Source organism: Chelonia mydas, chromosome 2 (assembly GCF_015237465.2).
Source record: "Chelonia mydas isolate rCheMyd1 chromosome 2, rCheMyd1.pri.v2, whole genome shotgun sequence".
Classification (NCBI taxonomy): domain Eukaryota; kingdom Metazoa; phylum Chordata; order Testudines; family Cheloniidae; genus Chelonia; species Chelonia mydas.
The window spans coordinates 26,663,456-26,686,778 of NC_057850.1; positions in this window are offsets into that span (position 1 = coordinate 26,663,456).

A 23,323-nucleotide genomic window follows, 5' to 3' on the forward strand; every position below is an offset into this window, starting at 1 on the left:
GACTGATTAGAGGACATTTTGTTGATGGAGAAGGAGTATACGAGGCAATAAGTGGCTTTCACAGGTGCTTAAATGCCCAAGGGAAGCAAAGCTATTTGATAACTGCAAACATTGTTTATGGCCTCATACAGTGCATTCTTATTATGGCATAACAAGACAAAGGAAGATCATAAAAATGGGAGTAAGAAATTTGCTTTTCTTGCCTCATGAGGTTTTGAAAGTCCTGTGCGTCTGCTTTCTCAGGCATAAATATTCAAAGGCGGGCCTAAATATGAATAACTGATTGAGGGAGTGACCTGTCTGGAAATACAGTGATGTCTCTGAACACAGACTGTGTCAATAAAGACTTCAGTCCTGCTGTAGGTTGAACCAAGACTGAAATCGATTTCTCCAAAACTTCATGCATAGTCAAGTTCCTTGGAACGGAGCAGCTATGTTCAAGCCACTTCAGGGTGTGGTCTTCTCCACCCTGACTGCATATTTCTGTGGTAATTACTGTTATGAGAGATGTTTGAATACATGGAAATAGTTAATAGATGAAATGCCAATAGATGGCCCTGAAGAATATGTAACAAAGTTCCTGGTTTTCATAAGACCAGTAAAACGTCTTGTGGCTGTGCACTGCAAATGGCTTCCTCTGTGCAGCTCTTTAGTTACATGAGCTCTTAACACAGTGTCAGAATAAAAGAGTTTCAAAAAGCCTGGGCTGAGCTTGTACCTGCCGCTGCGTGCACGTCTTCCTCTGAACTGCCTTGCCCTCCTGTGATTGGAGGCCACATTACGGTATCAGCTGGCAGATATAAGCAGCAGTCACCCAGTTCTGAGCAGGAGCAGAGGTTTGGTCTGGCATGTGCTATAGAAAAATAGTGTCACCCATTGATCATAGCTCCAAACCCCCCTCTCTGCTGCCTTTCCTCTTCCAACCCTGAATGCAGCGATTAAAAACTCTAACAGCATTTTCAAAACTCTAACCCCCTCTTGCTGTGACCAAAGCTCTGAATTCATCTCCCCAGTTGTCACATGACAGACCAGTTTAAACCCACCTTCCACCCAATTTAAAAACCATTGGTAAAAGTCCTGATTTCCCATCAACTTCCAAAAACTACCACAATAAACATATATACTGTTTGATGCTATATTGTTTCCTTTCATTCTGAATTAAATAAAAACATATTGATTTTGTTTCCCCCATATTACTACGGAATCTGAAACAGACTTGAGAACAGCCAGACCATAGAAATCAGGAGTTCCTGCCTCAGAGTCTGACACAGACTGCAGAACTCCATGCATGTAGGACACTAATCTGCACCTGTTTAACAGGGCTTCCTTCACTCACTGATGAGATCTCTGTGTGTCTGTTAAAAACAAGCTTTGTTTTGCTCTAATTAATTTTCACTCCTTTTGCTTTCATGGCTGACCTTTTCTATCAGCTCCTGAAGATCAAATGGATTTTCTGTGTAGCTGAAGTAGTTCAGCTGTTATTCCCTAGAGCAGTGCTCCTTTACTCATCCCAGGGGAAGCAAAACCATTTATGCAAGATGTTTAAGATATTTACAAGAGAAGCTGTGAAGAGCTTGGCTGTGTTTTCTGACTTTAATGTTCTGGCACACAGCATAAGCCAATTAAGATCCTATTGTCATGGATATTTTTATATGCAATATTTATATAGACCCACATACGACATAACACATTGCTTGTTTTAGACATGGGGGCTGCACAATAATATACATACTCCTTATTCTTAACAGACACAGACCTTCCTCATTGGGACAAAAAACCATTGTCCTATACAAGCCACTGTAATTTGTGCAATGGTGGAGGTAGGGACATCCAATGGCTGCAGCCAGATCCCCTGCCTTCTATGGTTGTGCCCTGGTCTTTTGCATATTCTACAGTGTTATGGAATAAATTGGCAGATTTACAAAACAAAGTGATTTTTAAATTAATTAAATATTAAAATAAACAAGATAATCAGTATAGTATCAACTGACATTTTACATAGCCTAGAGACGGTGACATCATGGCAGTATGTACTAGTACACTGTGGGCAGAACAGGGCATCTCACGGTAGAACTAGAGGGGGTTTCAGTAGGGTGACAAAGGGCATGGAAAAATTCTCATGGCAAGATATGGAACAGACTAGGATTGTTTATTGTTAAACTCTGTCAACTCTCACTTGTACAGGCTGTTCTCTTATAGGAACTTTTCTCCCACATCATGCTTCTCTGGAGACTGGCTCCCTAAAGTTGGCAGAAACAGAATCAAGCAGCAGTAATCCTATAGTGGCCATTTTGCAACTGGTTGCTGCACGAGTCTCTTTTCCAGTTGGTAAGAACTGTTAATGCCTCTTATGCTTTCCTCTAGTTTCCTAGCTGATATTTCTGAGGAGAATAGCATATTCCCACAGCTAGATATAGATATTTTACAAATTCCTTAATTACTAGATGTAAAATGAAAAGCCCAGAGATTGCAATACTGACTAAGACTTATCTATGTACCTAAACAAAATGAAATCAGATTAATAAACAACTGGCCATGCTTCTGAGATTAACTTTATATTGTACCTCGTATCTCGAAGAATGCCCAACACCTTTTACAAATGTAACTGATTACACACAAGACTCGTTCCATTCATTACTGAAGTGGAGCTCCTTCTGGAGCGAAACACAGCTACTGTTTAACAGTGTGCAACAATGGATCGTAACCATGCTGGGCAGGAAGTGACAATTTTGTCCAGTCAAAAGTTCTAGAATTTTTATGTATGTATTTATTTATTTTGGCAGTTGGATTGTATATACCTGAATTTAGTCAGGATCCTGGTGCTAGCACAACTCCTCTTGTGAAAGGCTATGTGGTGTCTTTAATGACCACAGAGATCAAGATCTTATTTGTATACTGCATCCACAATATGGCACCTCCATCAGCAGCACAGTGCCTCCTACCAGCATTCAGGGACACGGCTTCAGAAATGACTCAGAGGAAGAGTACCATCTGCTGAGTCATGCACAATACTCCCTGCAGCTCTACACGCTTTCTTTAGATGTCTCCCATTCAGAGGCTGACCAGGTCCAAAGAAGCTTAACTGGTCAGAGTGAATGAAATCCGAGCACAAGGTGACCTAGTTGCATGTGATACTGGGAATTTTTTTTTATATTTGAATTAAGTGTTTTCCAAAAGTAGCTAGAAGTGGGAGGTTATAAGTTATTAACTTGAAAAGTAGATGGGTTAGAAGGCTGCTGCTTGTGTACTGGAATAGTTTCTATTTTTTTTTTTTTTTTGGTAGGGAGCAGAGCCTTTCATTTAGATTATTGCTGTTCATCTGAATTTACTGCAGCTGCAATTTGTCTAATCCTTACAGCACATTTCCTTTTATGGGGGTGGGGGGAGGGGAGGAAAAAAGAAAAAAAGGTAAACTAGTGAGGAATTTGTTGCCTGTATTTAACTTTTTTTTTTTTTTGGCAAATGTTACCGTGTTTTTCAATAATTTTAGGTCGACCCCATTAATGCCGACTGCAGGGTCCTATTACTCTGTCACAAGGCTATCTTACTCACTTGCAGAACAAAGAAATCAATATGTGGTTAGGAACAGCCAACTATGAAAGAGAGGCTGTCTAATACTATTTTTTAGCACTCCATTTTTTCTCTTGAGTCCATTATGTCTGTGGTGTTAAATGAAAAGAGAATTAAAATTTGAATAGAGAAATTGCTGTTCCTACAATTTATCTGCTAAGACCTGGTACAATTTTCTTGCTTTTTAAAAAAACCCATGGGCTTTTAGGGCCATAGTCAATAGTCACTCCACAGGCTATAGATTTAGAGGAATTATTAAGGGTGGCACAAGGGTGTATGGCTAGAAGTGAAGAGATGAATATTATGGAAATCCTTCCTGACAGTGAGATATATTATACTTACTTTGAGGAAGCTTGACCTAAATTTCGTAGTTGGGCTCCGTGGATGGGCAGTTGGCGTGCTGAACCTTTGACTACTATTATTATTTGTATTGTGGTAGTGTGTATGAGTCCCAGCCATAGATCAAACCCCCATTGTGTTGTACAAAGATAGGACTGAAAAGATGGCCCCTGCTCCAGTGAAACTAATCAAGGTTGTTTCACTGTATTTATCTTGTTCTCTCTCCATTTATTTGCTGTATCCACATGTTTTCTCATCTTGGGAAACACTTTCAAAAGAACTCAGGACCAGATTTTCCAGAGTGGAGTTCTCCAAATTAGAGCAAGATTGAGCCTAAATAAGGGCTGGGTTTTCAGAAGTACTCAGATCACAACAGCCCCCATGAAGATAATTATGGCCACACTTTCCCACATGCACGCAATGTGGTGACTTCTTAAAAATGCTGGCCTGTGTGTGTGGCCATGTCTACTCTATGGGAACTGTATGGGAACCTAGCTGTGTTTACACTGGGGGTTAGGTCGGCATAGCCATAGCTCTCAGGGCCATAGGCGCCGACTCCATGGGTGCTTCACGGCTGGAGCACGCACGGCTGCCAGCTCCCTCCTCCCTCCCAGCACCTCCCATCCGCCGTGATCAGCTGTTCTGCAGTGTGCAAGAGACGCTGGAGGGGAGGAGCCAGGGCAGGGCGCACTCGGGGGAGGGAGTGAAATGGGCCAAGAAGAGGCGGGGGTGGGGTATGGCGGGGGTTGGGGGCTTGGAGGATGGGGTGAGGTGGAGGCGGGGCCTGGGGAAGAGCAAGGAGATTGAGCACCTCCCAGCACGTTAGAAAGTTGGTGTCGCTGCTCAGGGCTAGGGACTTTTCATACCCCTGAGCACCATAGTTATGTTGACCTAAGTTTTATGTGTGCACTGGGCCAAGTGTGTGTGTGAGAGAGAGCGAGCGCTCTGTGGGGCAGCAGTGACTCTGTTTTTCTTGTATTTGTGCTGCACACTGAACATAATGGTGGCCTAATTGCTATATAGTGCAACCTAATAGAAATAGTAAAGATAATAGTAAAGGCTTTTGGAGCACATTGGTGCTGGAAACTGGAAATTGGAGGACAGCTTCAGGGAAATAAAAAAAATTGTGAGTTTTATTGCATTAAATATGAAAATAAAAAATGGAATGTGCTTTCTGTTATTTACCTTGATATTAAATTTAATTTATTTTACACTTACATCTATAGTTACATTTTTAATTGATATTTGTAATGCTGCTGGCAGTGACTCAAGAGCATGACTTTTAGGAACCCGGGCACAAACCCCAGAGAGGTTGTGAGTTCTACATGTCGATTTCACCAATCAATTTTCAAGTGTAAACTCCTCAGGCACTATAACAGTCTAAACAGGGAGTCACAGAGAGTCCCCTTGCCACTCAGAGACCACTTGGAGACGTCTTCCCCCAAAATATCACCCCAAGCCCTACACGTCTCCAAGTGGTCTCTTTCTCTGTTCTTTGTTTAAAATGCTTGGTGGTGGCAGCATACTGTTCGAGGACAAGGCAAAGTTTGTACCTTGGGGAAGTTTTTAACCTAAGCTGGTAAGAATAAGCTTAGGGGGTCTTTCATGCGGGTCCCCACATCTGTACCCTAGAGTTAAGAGTGGGGAAGGAACCTTGACATGGTGGCAGAGGGGTGGGATCATTTTGAACCAGAGATCATTTTGAACCAAAAGCACAGACCTGAAGAGGAGCTGAGAGCAGCTAGAGGGTTTTCTGTCTCTTTGCCTGGAGACAGAGGTGTTAGTTTTTTCATAAAGGGATTTTTCTTTTTTGAGCTGGAGTTTTCTCTACCTAAAGGTGGGGTAGTTAACCTCCTGCAGGGAAATTCACACTTTTTTTTCCCTCTAACTCTCGGGTATAGCTAGAGTTAAGCACAAGAAAGCAGGAAAATGACTATCAGTGAAGCAGCTAATAAACTAGAGCTGGCCAGATTTGAAGCTGAAGAGAAACTAAAAGAGCATGATAGACAGATGGCCTTAAGGCGCTTGGATATGGAGGCAGAAAAAGCCAGCATGGAGGCAGAGGAAGCTGCCCACAAGAGAGCTATGGAGGAGAAAGAAAAAGAGAGGAAGCATGCACTGGAGATGGAGAAGGCAAGGGCTCAGCAGAATATACTAACCAACCCTAGCAATCCTTCTCCAGGTCCCACTTCCCATCCCAGAAAGTTCCCCACCTACAAGTCAGGCCATGATACAGAGGCCTTCTTAGAAAACTTCGAAAGGGCCTGCCTTGGGTACAGCATCTCTACAGACCAGTACATGATAGAGCTGAGGCCACAGCTCAGTGGACCCTTAGCAGAGGAGGCGGCTGAAATGCCAAAGGAACACATGACCAGTTATGAACTTTTTAAAACCCAGGCGAGAGTCAGCATGGGGCTAACACCCAAGCATTCGCGGCAGCGGTTCAGAGCCCTAAAGTGGAAACCATATGTGTCATTTACCTGACATGCCTACCACATTGTGAAAAATTGGGATGCCTGGATATGAGGAGCAAGTGTTAAATCTCCAGAAGAGTTGCCCTTCCTAATGCAAATGGAGCAGTTCTTAGAGGGTGTTCCTGAGGAAATAGAAAGGTACATCCTAGATGGGAAGCCCAAAACTGTAATCGAGGTGGGGGAGATTGGAGCCAAATGGGTGGAGGTGGCAGAAAAGAAAAAAAACTAGTAGCAGTTGGGGCAAATATCAGAAAGGGCAACCTGAAAAAAACCCCCTATCACCGGAGGCAACCCAAGGCCCCACCTACATCCCAAAGAAAACTCCAGACACCTTATCATCCCACCACACCATTCTCCAGCAGCTCACCTCACCCCAGTGACCAGTCAACTGGGCGATGTTTTAAATGTAATGAACTAGGGCATGTGAAGGCCAACTGCCCCAAGAACCCCAACAGATTACAGTTCATTGCACCGGGGTCACACCAAAGGACCTCAGGCCCAGATGCCTCCCAGGTACTCTTAGAACAAAGGGAAACTGTGAGTGTGAGTGGGAAGAAGGTTACAGCATGGAGGGACACTGGAGCGCAGGTGTCAACTATCCATCAATCCTCAGTGGACCCTAAGTTAATCAACCCAGAGCCCCAAGTAACAATTCCACCCTTCAAGTCCAACTCTTTCGATTTTCCTACAGCCAAGTTGCCTGTCCAGTACAAGGGCTGGTCAGGAATGTGGACTTTTGCAGTTTATGATGATTATCCCATTCCCATGCTGCTGGGGGAAGACTTGGCCAACCATGTGAAGTTAGCCAAGAGGGTGGGAATGGTCACCTGCAGCTAGGCTAAGCAAGCCTTCACACCTAGCTCTGTTTCTGAGCCTTCTACAAGGGTCCAGTCTGTGTTACCAGAGACCCAGACTGAGATGGTGGAACCAGACCCCATGCCAAAGTCTGCGGCAGAGACCCAGGCAAAGCCAGTCCCCGAACCGAAACTGGTGAAGCAACCAGCACCAGAACTATTGCCAGCACTGAGTCCAGCGCTTGCAACCCCGTCTACAGCTCCAACACCAGAGGGCACCACCGAGCCTGCATTGGCAGCAGCAGCAGATGACCCTACACAAGAGGCTCAGCCAGAGCCTGAAATACACCATAGTGCACCAGCAGAGAGTGGTTCACCATCAATGGACACAGCCCCACCACCTGCATCATTTCCAGAGGGACCAACCCCAGGTCCACAATCCAGTGAGGAACTGATGTCTCCAGCATCAAGGGAACAGTTCCAGGCCAAACAGGAAGCAGATGAAAGCCTCCAGAGAGCTTGGACGGAGGCACGGAGCAACCCACCGCCTCTCAACTATTCTAATCGATCCCGGTTTGTTGTAGAAAGAGGACTTTTATACAAGGAAACTCTTTCGGTGGGCACCAAGAAAACTGGCATCCTCAGAGACAGTTGGTAGTTCCAACTAAGAGCCGGGAAAAGCTCTTGAGCTTAGCCCATGATCATCCTACTGGCCATGCTGGGGTGAACAGGACCAAAGACCACCTGCACACCGACCATGCTGCGCTGCAGTGGCTTCATACCGCCAAGGGAAATAACAAAAAACTTCTTCGGTGGGGTTTAGCTCTCCAAGATTTTGATTTCGACATACAACACATTTCAGGAGCTTCTAACAAAGTGGCTGATGCACTCTCCCATGAAAGTTTCCCAGAATCAACTGGTCCAAATCATCCTTAAAATGTGGGGAATATTGTTAGTCTTTATACAGTTAGTAGTGTATTTAGAGATGTATGTGTCTTATTAACTCTGTTTTCTCCTATAGCTCCAGGAAGAAATCACAGCCAGTGTTTCACCCTATCTGTGATTTGGGGGGCGTGTCATAAATATAAAGGGAAAGGTTACCACCTTTCTGTATACAGTGCTATAAAATCCCTCCTTGCCAGAAGCAACATCCTGTTATCTGTAAAGGGTTAAGAAGCTCAGCTAACCTGGCTGGCACCTGACCCAAAGGAGCAATAAGGGGACAAGATACTTTTAAATCTTGCAGGGGGGAGGGATGGGGGGAGGCTTTTGTTTGTGCTCTTTGTTTACGTTGTTCTCTCTTGGGATTGAGAGAGGCCAGACAGAAATCCACCTTCTCCAACCCATCCTAATCCAAGTCTCCAATATTGCAACCAGTATAGGTAAGCCAGGCAAGGCGGATTAGTTTATCTTTTGTTTTATGTGAATTTTCCCTGTGTTAAGAGGGAGGTTTATTCCTGTTTCTGTAACTTTAAGGTTTTGCCCAGAAGGGGATCCTCTGTGTTTTGAATCTGAATACCCTGTAAAGTATTTTTCATCCTGATTTTACAGAGATGATTTTTACCTTTCTTTTTTTTAATAAAATCCTTCTTTTAAGAACCGGACTGATTTTTCAATTGTTCCAAGATCCAGGGGTTTGGGTCTTTGATGATTTTGTAACCAATTGGTTAGGATATTATTCTCAAGCCTCCCCAGAAAAGGGGGTGTGTAGGGCTTGGGGGGATATTTTGCGGGAAGACGTCTCCAAGTGGTCTCTTTCCCTGTTCTTTGTTTAAAACGTTTGGTGGTGGCAGCATACTGTTCAAGGACAAGGCAAATTTTGTACCTTGGGGAAGTTTTTAACCTAAACTGGTAAGAATAAGCTTAGGAGTCTTTCATGCGGGTCCCCACATCTGTACCCTAGAGTTCAGAGTGGGGAAGGAACCTTGACAGAGAGTTATATACAAGCTTACAGCAAGTAAACACAAGTTCACAGATGAGTTACAATCTTAAATTTCAAAAGATAACAGAAGCGTCTATAATCTCCAAGATGCATATATCTTAAGCAGCAGGGGATATCTTGCTTATGCTTAGAAAAACCTTTGCCCCCCAGAGTCTAAGCAGCATAGAGATAATTAGTTCCTTCATGTGATGGGTTTTATCCCCCTCCTGCAAACTCAGCTGATGGGAGGAATCCATTTGCGTGACACATCTTCACAGAACGGGCAAAACGACAAACGTCTTTTATCTTCTTGTTGATGGTATGTAGGGAAATTCCAGTTGCAGCATTATATAATAGTCCGTCTAGGATCAAAGGGCCTTTCCTTTTGGGAACACCTTCTATTGAAGATCAGTCCCTCACACTAATTAATGTCTCTCTTCTGTCTGGTGATTTACATAGTCACAGAGATTCACAATACAACCACTACAACATTATCTTACAGTATGGGATACAGAGTTTATAAGTGAGATTAATCAACTCTCAAACATTTAATAAAGTCTAAACACTAAACACATTCTTAAAATTCTAATACCTAGTTTAACAATAGCAACACACAAGTGAGCCAGACTGATTCCAGCCATGTATTTATCAGTGTTAAATTGACACATGGGGACCTTAGCTTGAGTGGCACCTGGTCTGCCAGCATCCGAATATTCTTTTTAAATTAAAGATAAGCAGAATTGATGGTACAAGTTATTTTCTGAAGTATTAAAACAGAGGGTGACAGATATAAAAGATATGGGAATACTGCAAATTTGAGGCACTACAGACTGAGTTAAAATAAATATCCGTATTGTTAGCATAAATAGTTTAAACATGAGTTTTTATCAGCGCATCCTATTTGCTTTATCTTTCCTTAAACAGTTCAGTTATTAATCTAATGAAGTCAGTATGTCATTCAATTTTTCTTGTTTCTTGTACTCTGGGCAACTGCATTTCTGTAAAGAGTCTTTGTTTTTGCAGCCATAGTGATGAAATATATTTACTGGCTATGTTCACAATTATTCTAACTGGGTATTTCTGATTCTTTAATTTCAGCAGATCAGTAAAAGAAATGCATTTGGCTCTTGGACAAATTGTCAGGAGGAAGTCTAGAGGCTTTGGCAGCTGGTTGAGCTTTTGGCACCTGAAACAGTCTAGGAGGCAATTGGGTAAGAACATTAGCTGGATGATCAGCAGGGAAACAGTTAACAATGTTGACATTTAAATTATCATCATGTTCATGGTTCTCAGACAATCAAGATAAATGGGGCAGTTCAGGCTGCTTACAGCTGACATTTTGAGGCATCTGCAGACTTTGGAAGTCATGACTGCATCTCACATGTGGGCTTATGTCTTCAGTGCAAAAAAACATATGTTTTTACATCAGGATGGCTAACTTGAGATAACTAGCTCGACATAAAATCCTACTGAACACAAGGCACTGTTTAATTTTCACCAATCTATTGCTAGTTGAGATTGACTCTAAACCTCCCACCTTGGGTCTACCAAGACAGTGCCTTGTTTCCCCTGGGATTTGATATTGAGGTAGCAATCTTGCGTGACCTGAAAAGACACCTTTTTTTGCAGTGAAGACAAAGCCACAATTTCAGATCTATGCTGTAATCGTTGACCCATGTAAATTTCACTTCTGTTGGAAGTGCATGGAATGTGTCATTTTCCTTTCTGCTGTTTCACTATATATTTTTGTTGCTGTTTGTCTCTTTTCTTCAACCTTGCCACCAGATGTATTATTGACGAGTGGTAACGAAACAGACATTTCCAGCTGCTGCAGCCACCAACTGAGCTTTATTTATCAATTTAATCCCGGCACTGAAGGATGCTTGCTGTGGTTGCTTTTCTGTAGGGTAGCAGACTCATCTTATTAAATATTTATCATCATGGAGTATACACTTCTCCTCACTTGACTTTTCAACAAATATAGGAAAATGAAAGCCACAGACCATACACTTAGACCAAACAAAGTGAGCTAAGTTTGCAAAGGGGCTTCCCAAATTACACCTGCAAAATCCTAAAGTCAAAAGGGCTCATTGTGATCATCTACTCTGACTTCCTGCATAACACAGGCCCTAGATTTCACCCAGCCCAGCAACATACGCCCGACTGAAATTAGAAGTGATGGAATGGATAAGACAGAGTCTGTTTGGACCAAAATCACTTTGGGGAAGAAAGTTACTAGAGGTTCCCCGGGCTAGTGTTTGGGGTATGCTACAGACCCCCAGGATCCAATTTGGATATGGATAGAGACCTCTTTAATGTTTTCAGTGAAATAAATACTACTGTGAATTTTGAATTGTGAATTGTGAGATTATGGGAGACTTTAACTTCCCAGATATAGACTGGAGCACAAGTACAACGAATAATAGTAGGACCCAGATTTTCCTGGATGCGATAGCTGACAGATTTCTTCACCAAATAGTTGCTGAACCAACAAGAGGTGATGGAATTTTAGATTTGGTATTGGTGAGTAGTGAGGGCCTCATAGAGGAACTGGAGGAACAACATAGAGGTTGTAGGGGAAAACCTTGGTTCAAGTGATCATGAGCTTAAGTTAAATGGAAGGATAAACAAAAATAGATCTGCAACTAGGGTCCTTGATTTAAAAAATTAAGGGAATTAGTTAGGGAAGTGGACTGAAGAATTCAAGGATCTGAATGTGGAGGAGGCTTGGAATTACTTTAAGATAAAGCTGCAGAAACTATCTGAATCCTGCATACCAAGCACAGGGAAAAAAATTGTTGGGAAGGGTTGCAGACCAAGCTGGATAAGCAAGCATCTCAAACAGGTGATTTAAGCAAAAGCAGAAAGCCTACAAGGAATGGAAGATGGGAGGGATCAGCAAGGAACGCTACCTCTTGGAGGTCAGAAAGTGTAGGGGAAAAGTGAGAACTGCCAAAAGCCAAGCAGAGTTGGACCATGCAAAGGGAATTAAAAACCAGTAGTAAAAGTTTCTATAACCATATAAATAAAAAGAAAACAAGGAAAGAAGTGGGATCGTTAAACACTGAGGATGGTGTGGAGATTAAAGATAATCTAGGCATGGCCCAACACCTAAATAAATAATTTGTCTCAGTTTTTAATGAGGCTAACAAAAAATGGAAATGAGGATATAGAGATAGAAATTACCACATCCGAGGTAGAAGTCAAACTCCAAGCAGTTTAATTGGATTAAATTAGGGGGCCTGGATAATTTCCATCCAAAAATATTAAAGGAGCTGGCACATAAAATTGAAAGCCCAATAGTAAGGATTTTTAATGAATCCGTAAAATCGGGAATTGTATCCAATGAATGGAGAATTACTAATATAGTTTCTATTTTTAACAAAGGGAAAAAAGTGATCTGGGAAAGTATAGGCCTGTTAGTTTGACCCCCATTGTATGCAAGATCTTGGAACAAATTTTGAAAGAGAATGAAGGTAAGGACATAGAGGTGAATGGTAATTGAGATAAAATACAGCATCGTTTTACAAAAGGTAGATCATGCCAGACCAACCTGATCTCTTTCTTTGAGAAGATAATGAATTTTTTAGACAAAGGAAAAGTAAGAGATATAATGTACCTGGATTTCAGTAAGGCATTTGATACAGTTCCACATGGGAAATTATTAGTTAAATTGGAGAAGATGGGGATTAATATAAAAATTGAAAGGTGGGTAAGGAATTGATTAAAGAGGAGATTACCATGGGTCATACTGAAAGGTGAACTGTCAGGCTGGAGGGAGGTTACTAGTGGAGCTCCTCAGGGATCGGTCTTTGGGACCGATGTTATTTAACATTTTATGAGTGACCTTGGCACAAAAAGTGGGAATGTGCTAATAAAATTTGCAGATAACACAAAGTTGGGAGGTATTGCCAATCTGAGGAGGATCAGAATATCATACAAGATGATCTGGATGACCGCGTAAATTGAAGTAATAGAAATGGGATGAAATTTAATAGCGCAAAGTGCTAGGTCATGCATTTAGGGACTAACAACAAGAATTTTTGCTCTAAGCTGGGTATATGTCAGTTGGAGGCAACAGAAGAGAAGAAAGACCTGAGTGTATTGGCTGATCACAGGATGGATGTGAGCCGCCAATGTAATGTGGCTGTGAAAAGGCTTATGCACTCTTAGAATGCATCGGATGAGGATTTCTAATAGAGATAGGGAAGTGTTTAGTACCATTATACAAGGCACTGGTGAGACCTCGTCTCGAATACTGTATGCAGTTCTGGTCTCCCATGTTTAAGAAAGATGAATTCAAACTGGAACAGATACAGAGAAAGGCTACTAGGATGATCCCTTATGAGAAGAGACTCAAAGAGCTTGGATTGTTTAGGATAACCAAAAGAAGGCTGAGGGGAGATATGATTGCGCTCTATAAATACATCAGGGGGATAAATACCAGGGAGGGAGAGGAGTTACTTATGTTAAGCATCAATGTGTACACAAGAACAAATGGATATAAACTGGCTGTCAACAAGTTTAGGCTTGAAATTAGTTGAAGGTTTCTAACCATCAGAGGAATGAAGTTCTGGAACTGTCTTCCGAAGGGAGCAGTGGGAGCAAAAAACTTAACTGGCTTCAAGACTGAGCTTGATAAGTTTATTGAGGGGATGGTATGATGAGACTGCCTACAATGACATTGTGACAGTCTGTATCCCTATGTCCACCCCCTTTTCAAGACTATGATAAATTTTGTACAAACTATGCCTTGTAAGGTATCATCTGAAAACTCATTATTTACTGATCTTTATTGTGCTGGTAAAATATGTGTGGCAACATTGTAAAGTTATAAGATTCTACTGTATGATGTTACTAAGACATTCAAAATCTGGGGAAGCAGCCACAATAGACAAACTGTTCCTCAGAGACAATAGACAAACTGACGTGTCAGCCAATATCAATGAAATCAAATGGATCATCACCTGGTTAAGTGGCCATTCTTTGGCAGGAAAAAGGGTGTGAGTGAGAAATGTACATCTTGGCAAAGAAACAGCTGGATGTTCCCGTCCCTACAGACTTCCTGTCTCCTGAACCCCAGCTGGAGATGATTCTCAAAGAAAAGGAAAAGGTATAAGAATGGGGAACAGACACCTCAAGATTTTCCTCCCTTTCTTTTTACCCACAGCAGCCAGAACACCTGATGAACAAATAAACAGTTTTGGACTGAGGGAGGGAGGGATCCTGTCTGAAAGGAATTCAGCCAGTGAGGTTGCTGAAGCACGTAGTGAGAGAGACTTTTGCTTTGAATTCACTTAGCTTATTAAGTCAGATATTGGTTGTGTTTTACCTTTTATTTCTTTGTAACCAATTCTGACTTTTATGTCTCATTACTTGTACTCACTTAAAATCTACCTTTCTGTCGTTCATAAACTTGTTTTTTTGTTTTACCTAAACCAGTGTGCTTGGATTGAAGTGTTTGGGAAACTCCATTTGTGATAACAGGATTTGGGCATATCATTTTCTATTAGTAAAATGATGGACTTTATATGAGCTTGTATTGTCCAGTAGAGAGCTGGACAGTACAAGAGGCACACTTCTGGGGTGGAAGTCTATGACTGGGAATTTGCTGGGGAAGGCTCAGAGTTACTACAGAGAATTTTTTCCCAAGTGTCTGGCTGGTGGGTCTTGCAGAGGTGCTCAAGGTCTAACTGATTGCCATATTTGGGGTTGGGGAGGAATTTTCTCCAGGTCAGATTGGCAGAGACACTGGGGTTTTTTCACCTTCCTCTGCAGCATGTGGCATGGGTCACTTGCAGGTTTTAACTAGTGTAAATGGTGAATTCTCTGTAACTTGAAGTAATTAAATCATGATTTGTGGACTTCACTAACTCAGCCAGAGGTTAGGGGTCTATTACAGGAGTGGGTGGGTGAGGTTATGTGGCCTGCAATGTGCAGGAGGTCAGACTAGATGATCATGATGGTTCCTTCTGACGTTAAAGACTATCTTCTTCTTATGAAGTTGGGACAGTCCTCAGACTGAATCGCATCAGGACATTTCATGGAAGATGTGGACAAACCCTCTTTAAATGGAAAATGAGGCAGGCACCCGAATGCGACTGTGGTCACCAGGCAAAACGATGGAGCACATCATATCTGAGTGTCCCCTTCATTCTTTCACCAGGGTCCTGAAGGACGTTCACCAGCTCACTGCTGCGGCAACGTGCTGGCTATCAAATCTAGATATAAATTTGTAATCATTGCTACCTAACCAACCCATATGAAAGAAGATTTGCTTATAACATTAATGTCATTGAGGAGGTATTTTGTGTGCTATCCCATATGCTGCACAACAGGCTATACATACAATTTGAGACCCTAATCTTGCAAGCATGTATGCAATCTGCTTAACTTTACACACTACAATGGGACTACTCACATCAATGCATGCTTAAGATTATTTTCTTCAAAAAATTAAGCAGTGTCCGGCTGACTTTTTGTGAAGCCCATATTTTAATCTATTATGATTTACTACATTATTTTCTTCCAATATGTGGCTTATTGGCACTAAAATTATTTTAAACAGGAACTGGAACATGAATTTAGATTAGATCTACTCTGGCAACCTTAACTTCCACAATAAATGTATACAAATTTTAAAAGTCAGCACCCTACAATTTTCAGTGAGTAATGTAATTACACATTGTGTGTGGATAACACATTCAAGGTTTTTTGGGGTTTCTTATGGTAACACAAGCTGGCAAGATACCCAGCCCAAGCACGTTAATGCTAATTGGGAGATAAAGCATAAATCTGAAGGAATCGGGATATCTTCTGTTTTGCTACTTTTCTGTTGATTGGAAATTAGAAGGTGAACGTTTTTTTAATCCCAGATTTTACTATTCAAAAGTGCCAGGCAATTCACTGCTGTCTTTCCTCTGTGCTTTATAATCCATCAGCTGTTGTTCATTTAATGCCTTGTTGTTTATTTTTAATCCAATAGACTAAATCAGTTTTCTTTCTAACTGCCTTTTAAAATCAATCAAAAAGGACTTTCTAATGTGCAAAGCAGTTGGTTGTGATGACAAAGCTACAGCACTGATGGTTTTTTAATGGAGGCATGTGCCCTAGCGCGAACAGCAGTGATTTGTTATATTTGAAATATGATCGCTTACCCACTTGTCAGGTAAAAGTACTTAGTTATTGTCGCTTATTATGCTAAGGACCTGACCCTGCTGTTGGGGCTACACAGGTGACCCCTTTCACCTACATAGGTTGTATTCCAGGGTTGGAGCCTAAATTAGGACTCCCCGGTGAAATACTTCCTGAGATCCTCGATTTTATTCACCCTACACTTTTTTGGGCTTTTCTTTTTCTTTTTGGAGTGAATGTATTGTTAATGCAAATGAGGGACTTTTAGACTTGCTCTGAGCCAGGCATAGTGACCTCATTCAAAAGAATTCTGATGCTAAAAAAGGGAGAAAAAAGGCCAAAGGTCCCTTTCTAAAGTCCAGCATTTAGTGAAGTGCCCTGCGATAGCCAGGAAAATCCATGGCTATACCCGAAGAGTTAAGTGATCTAATCAGATGCTGCTGAAAGAGAAATGGTACTGTTACAAAGGTGCAGCAGCTAGCGGTAGAGGAAGTGATGACACTTAGTACATGTAGGAGATCCAGTTTCTCGTTTAGGCTAGAAAGCTGGAAGGAGGAAGCAGCCTGGCACCTGTCTGTTTTCCTCCTTTGGTGGTTTACTGGTCAGTGTGTTGTAATAGTAACTCAATGGCACAGTTAGCTGGGGATGGTTGCTATTGGCTTATTGGGGCTTTGATAATTAAATGTTTGCAAGGTATAAGTATACAAAATAGTCTCAAAGAAAGCCCTAAAATAGAGATGTTTAAGGGGATGGTTGATTATATCTTCTCCTTGCATGGCCTGTGGTCTCAAGGGAGTTAAGAATTCTGTCAGAAGTCCCTTAAGCTTGATGTGGGGATTAAGACAAATTTCTTTATTGTTCGTTTGACGGGTGCTTATTTTATCTAGTCACAGGGCCAGAGAAAAAGCATGACTCTATAATTTGGTGATTAGGGCACTCAGGTGGGAAGGGGGACACCTGGATTCAAATTTCTGTTTCAGAGCAGGGATTCAAATGTGGGTCTTCTACGTGCCAAGTGAGTGCCCTACCCGCTGGCCATTAGGTAAGCAGGGGAAAAGGGAGTGGGCAGCATCAGCACTACCTCCTCCTCCAGGAGTTTTGTGAATGGTGTTTAAATCCTTTTATGAATCTAGGCTGAAAAATCAAAAAGTTTCATTTTGATAAATGGTTCATTTAGACATTTCTGTTTTTTTTTTCTTTTCATTTTGACTGAAACAATTTGCCGACATCAACATGCATGTGCAAAATGTTTTGGTCAACCCAAATCTGCATTTTCCAGCAAAAAAAAAAGGCTTGGGCCCAAAAGTTTTGCCCAGCTGTACTGGCATGTAACACTATCGTGCAGCTTTGACAAACCAGCATCAGAGTGAATTTACACATACTCAGAATCCTCAACACATTTCCCTGTGGTGAGCCTGTCTTACTATTCTTGCAGAGCTAGTGTGAAATTCACCCTGTGCAGACTATCCTCACAATGCTTGAGGTCTAAGCCCTCAGTGAAGTGTAGTTCACAGGCCTAGCGTAGCTGTTTCCACAGAGATGAATTGCACACTTACTGCATAGTTCTTGTTGGTCTTTTAAGTAAAGTTGTTTCTCTGCTTTCCTATCTCTAAACCTACCTGTAAACCAAATTCCAAAAAATGTAGTATGAACAAATGCACTTTGGGCATGAATGTATTGGAGATAAAAAAAAACAAACCCTCTTACGTTTTACATATCTATCGGATGCCGGTTAAATGAAATCATTTTTTTTTATTAAGAACAGTAAATATCCTAATTACTATCTATGGTCAACCATCTATTGTCATTTTTGGTACATTTTAATTTTAAAAGATAAGATGAATCTTTCAGCAGATTGTGGGAGATAGTGAAACTTGATGGAAGGGGAGCTAGAGAAGATGAGAGATAGGGAGGAGCCAGAGAGAGAGGGTAAAATATATGGTGGATGAATGGGTGACGTACTTGAGGAGACAAGTGAGGAACCAAACACAGGGTGGGGCAACTTGAGGGAGTACAGGGCAGGGAAGAAAATAGGTGGACTTAGAGATGGCAGGATGTGGGTGGGGAGACCAGATTTATATGCATGAAGTAATTCATATTAATCAAATAGAAAATGTGAGTATTACATCACTGGCATAAAATCTCCAATTTCCTGGATCAACAGCCTTAACAGGTATGGAAGTTAGGGCTCTTTGAAAACTGGGTTTGGGGGTTGGGTGTGGAGTTTTGCAAAAAATTGACTTCAAAAATTAGAAAATGTCCAGCCAGCTCTAGTGGAAGTGGATCACTAAATTGAAATTGGGAAATTTGAGATAAGTTAATCTGGATTTAAAAACAAAAGTGCTGAACTGGAATCCTGGATACTCTGTATTACAGCATGTGGAGTGTTATTCTATCAGTTTCTCTTACCTTGCCTTTGTAAAATGGTGCCTTCTGTTGACCTGAATTTTGTTCTAATTTTTTGATCAAACGTAAATTCTGAGAGTTCCTGGGACACAACCGCCCTCAAAGACTGAGGCAAACGTCCAAATTCCTGGAATATGGAACCATATCCCTTCCAAGTTTTACTTTTTATGCATGATTGCTGTTGGACAACCCAATGTGTGGGAGTCAGCACAGTCCTTTGGAGTGCAGACAGAGGTTAAACAAGCTGGGTCATTATGTTCTGGTGGAGAAGAAGCAAAGCCATTAGATTTAGAATAGTAAAAAGTTCCATTTCAAGAACAGAGGTGCCAGTTTTCACAATATAAAGCACTGCAGTCAAATAATAAGTACCATGTGTCACCTATGAATTAAAATAGCTAAGCACAGAGGTTGCTTTCTTCAAACAAATCACAACATGCCAGTTAAGTTCTATAAGAGCCCAGATCCTACGTGAATGTGTGCAGTAATGATGATTAATAAAGCAAGCTGTATACTATTAATGCATTGCCGGTATGCAGATTCAGGAAGAATTGATACAGCTTGAATCAGTGGAGATTCTGTCTTTAGCTGAGCAAATGTCAACAAAGTAAAACGGCATATGAACAGAATGCAGTGAAGTGTAATGATCTATGCTCAGCTCAGTAACATTTGGGGGAGTGACTCCATGTACCTATTTTCTGGAGTGGCATGCTTTAATGAAATGTAATATATAGCGATGATATTTGGGCATCTTTTGCAGGAGATGATGTAGCAGGCTGTATGCAATGCAGAGTTACAATTGGAATCTGACTTTTTTTTTATGTAGTGAATGATGCTGACATAGTTCATCATGATGCTATACTAAATGCCAGTACTGTATCCATTTTACAACCATCTGATCTGCTACTCCAGTGTTGGTCAAGAGAGGGTACAGTTAATAAAATAAGTATATGGATACGTTCTGCAGCCCCTGGGGGATTATTTTAGCTTCTGCCATAGTAGACTCAGTTTGGCTAGAAATCATTCCAACTTTTGTAAAAGTTCTGGTTCAAACATTATTTTGTCACATATTAATAGTTTCAGTTGTGTTTTCCACAAGCTGGTATGGAATCATCCTACATGTATAACATGTTTCTCTAAACTACAAACAAATCATCCAATCGATTTTACCCATTTTCTGTTAACACTCAGGAAATTTATGTCCTCCTATGACCACATTCACTTTAGGCATAAAAAATCCTTTGAAGTTTAAGCTGCAGTTGCATTCCAGTTATCAAGAAGGGGAAGTGAGTAAAATATATTCTGATCTTCTGTATAGGAAGCAGTTTCCCTGGCATTAGTGAATGTATCCCTGTTAATAACAAGAACATAGTTCTCAAATATACTAAACCAGTTAAAAGAAGCAGTAGATTAATCACCAGGGTAGATTAAAAAGCAGGAGGTGTAAACAGCCATCAGCATGTAAGAAGAACTACGGAGTTATTCAGATTCTTTGCCAGCAGAGTAGGACATCCTGACCTGGGACATACTTGATAAATGCATCCTAATCTTGTGCATCCTTAAAATATGTTCACAAAAAACAAACACATCTTAACACTCATGCAAGAAATTATCAACTTTCATAAAATAAAATACACTGAACCAGTACTTTTCAAACTCTTGTTTTGCTTTTTAAGTCTAACGAGGATCCTAAAGCAAATCAAAAAATTTTCACCTTCTGCCATTTTGGAATGATCAGATTCCATAATTTCTGTTGGGAACATACTGGGGAAATGGTTTTTTGTTTCCTTTTGTTTTTGTTTTATGACACTCACCTATATCAAGCAGTTGTTCTCAAAGTTTTTTTTTAAATTCACCTTTGAGATCAAGGATGATAAATTTCAGCCTAACAAAACATTTATTTGAGGAGGTTTTAAGTAACGATATTAGAGGGGGCTAGAACGGAAGTTGAAAACTTTAATATAGTTCCCACTGGGATGGCTATACTTCCTTCTTTCCCTCACTCTGTGACTTAATATTTCTGTCTATCCAGATCTTCTTCCTACAAATTCCTACTGCTCCAAACTCTCATTCATTGTTTCATTTTTCAGACAGATTACAGGCTCCTGATTGGCAGGAAAATTCTTCAATCAGATTTGGCTAGTGCCAGAGGATTTTTTTTTCACAAAAACTTGACACAAAATCACCTGCATAGCAAGGTAAAGACTAACGCCCAGTCCTGCAAGACCTCAAAGCCCCAATCAGGTGTGATTATGAATATGTCTGCACTGCAATTAAATACCTGCAGCAGGCCCATGTCAGCTGACTTGGGCTCGCAGGGTTCGGGCTACAGGGCTGTTTAATCGTGGTGTAAATGTTCGGGCTTGGGCAAAGTCTTTTTGCATTTGATATTTTGGTGCAGGTCAAGAATACATTGCTATTATTATTACCATTAGTATTATTTTATTATTTATTTTACTTTTCTGATAAGCACTTTTCATAGCTTTTGTTTTGCTTGAGTTTTATCTGTGTTTTTCCTTTTCTTTGGTCAGCTCCCTTTCCAACTATTGTCAATGTCATGGAGGGTACTAGATATTAATTGTCAACCCTCCCTTCCTCACTTACTCCAAAGATCTTGAGACAACGTCACCTGAGTCTGGATCTCACTTTTTTAATTGTTGTCACTATAGCCACAGATAGCTGAGGTTCAGAGTTCATCATGATCAGATTTTTAAGCTATAAATAAAAATTTGGCAGGTTTTTCCAATCAAATCTAAAGAGTTATGTTTGTATAGAAGGCAGGAACTGAATACATGACCTTACTTACTCTCTTCAGTGTTATTTGAAAATAAGGGCACAACTTCAAGGTGTATGCAGCATAGCTAATATGTGGAACGCAGCAATTAAATTGTTGAAACAACACTTAAAGTTATTTAAAATGATATTTACAGTGAAAATAGTCATATTCACTAAAACTTTGCAGAGCTAGAAGAAGGAAGCTCAATGTGTTTTCCTTTAAGCTACCAGGCCTTCTGCCTCATCTTGACCACGAGATGAAATGCAGTAGGGAAAATCTATCACTCTTGGCCTGGGGGCTTGCAGCGATGGGAAAAGGCAGAGAGAAAACAGGATGGAGGGACAAGATATTGAGAGGATTTGTGGTGGGAGTGAAGGAATGAGTGAATGGAACCTCCTCAAAAATAGCCTTGCTGTGGGGCCCCGAAAATCCATCAGTACAGGCTTCTGTTCTAGACTACATCTAAATCATGTCCTGGCAGATCATAGTAGTGGTTTGTATTGTACGTTATTTTTCTTTTATTCTGGTTTGCTCTTCAGCCCTTAGCTACCATACTAATTCTATCTGCATAAGAAGGAAAATGGAACAGCCAACTTGACACTGCACAGAACATATTTCTAGCTGCAAATTCAAGTACGATGATGCCAGGGTTAAAAAGCAGTTTCTTACTTTAGGAAAAGGGCTACTGTTTTATTTTGTGTTGTGCATAGAGTTATAAGAACTCTTCGTGCAGGGCTGGATGCATTGTGTTTCTCTGCCACAAACTGAAAAAGGAAATCAGTGTTTTGTAACTATGATACCCTGTTATCTTCTACAAATGATGAGCTCATCCAGATTACTCCAAGGGGTTACTTATATTTTATCAGTGGCGCCTTGTTGCACAATTTCCAGTTTCTTTCTTGAAGATACAATAGAAGATTTATGTCTGAAGGGCTGTGATGTGGTTTCCATCTAAGAGCAAAACAATTCCTTCTAAAAAATACCATATCCCCAAATGATTTCATAATTGCAAACAGTGTTGACGAGTTCTGTGGCTTAAATGAGTTTATACCATATTTGCTGTGTTTTTAGTGGATATTTTTGAAGTGCTTAACAAGGAAAAATAATTAAAATCCCTCTGCCATTTTGAATTGACACAAAATAAATGTGACCCGTTAGTGATGTCTGCTATAAGAAATAATTTTTCTAATTTCATTTCAGATTTGTTTCAAGGATTCACTTTTTTTGGGGGGTTAAATAGTTTCAGGACTGAAAGCCAACCATGTTTCTCATTATCAGACTTCAGAAAGGCTTTCTTTCCTTTGTGTTTTCATGCCACTCAAGGATAAGTGAGTCTCAGCATACTGGAATTTTTTGATATATGTGTGAAATTCTCCGCTTTCATCCTCAGCGCAGATCTGTTATCTGAACAGCATGCCCCATGGCACATTTGGTACTCATTCCTTATGCTACACTCCCATTGCTATCAGTGGAAATCTCTCATAGAGAATAGGCAAGGTGTCTGCAGTGTGGGTAGAAGACAGGAGCATTTTTAGAGTGGCCTATAGCTGTAATCCCCTGATACATAATGTCATTGTATGACTTGACTAGGAACTGGGGTCCCAACGAAAGAAACTTCTGAGTCCACGTGGCTGTGTTGTCTGAGGAGGAACACAAGCTAACAATTTGAAAGGCTGGAATGAAAATTAGGTACCATTTTCTAGTCTTGTTGCAATTATTCCATCATATAAATTCATGTGGTGCCATCTTTTGTTTTATAGCAGTTTTTTAGCATTACCAGAATTAATATTTGAAAATTTGTAATGTTTTAATCAGTCTATTTGTCTAGTTGTCGAGTTGTCTGTTTCTATTACTTGAAAGGGTTGTTGATGCTTCTTGGAAAACAATTAATAGAAAAACATCTCTGGCTACA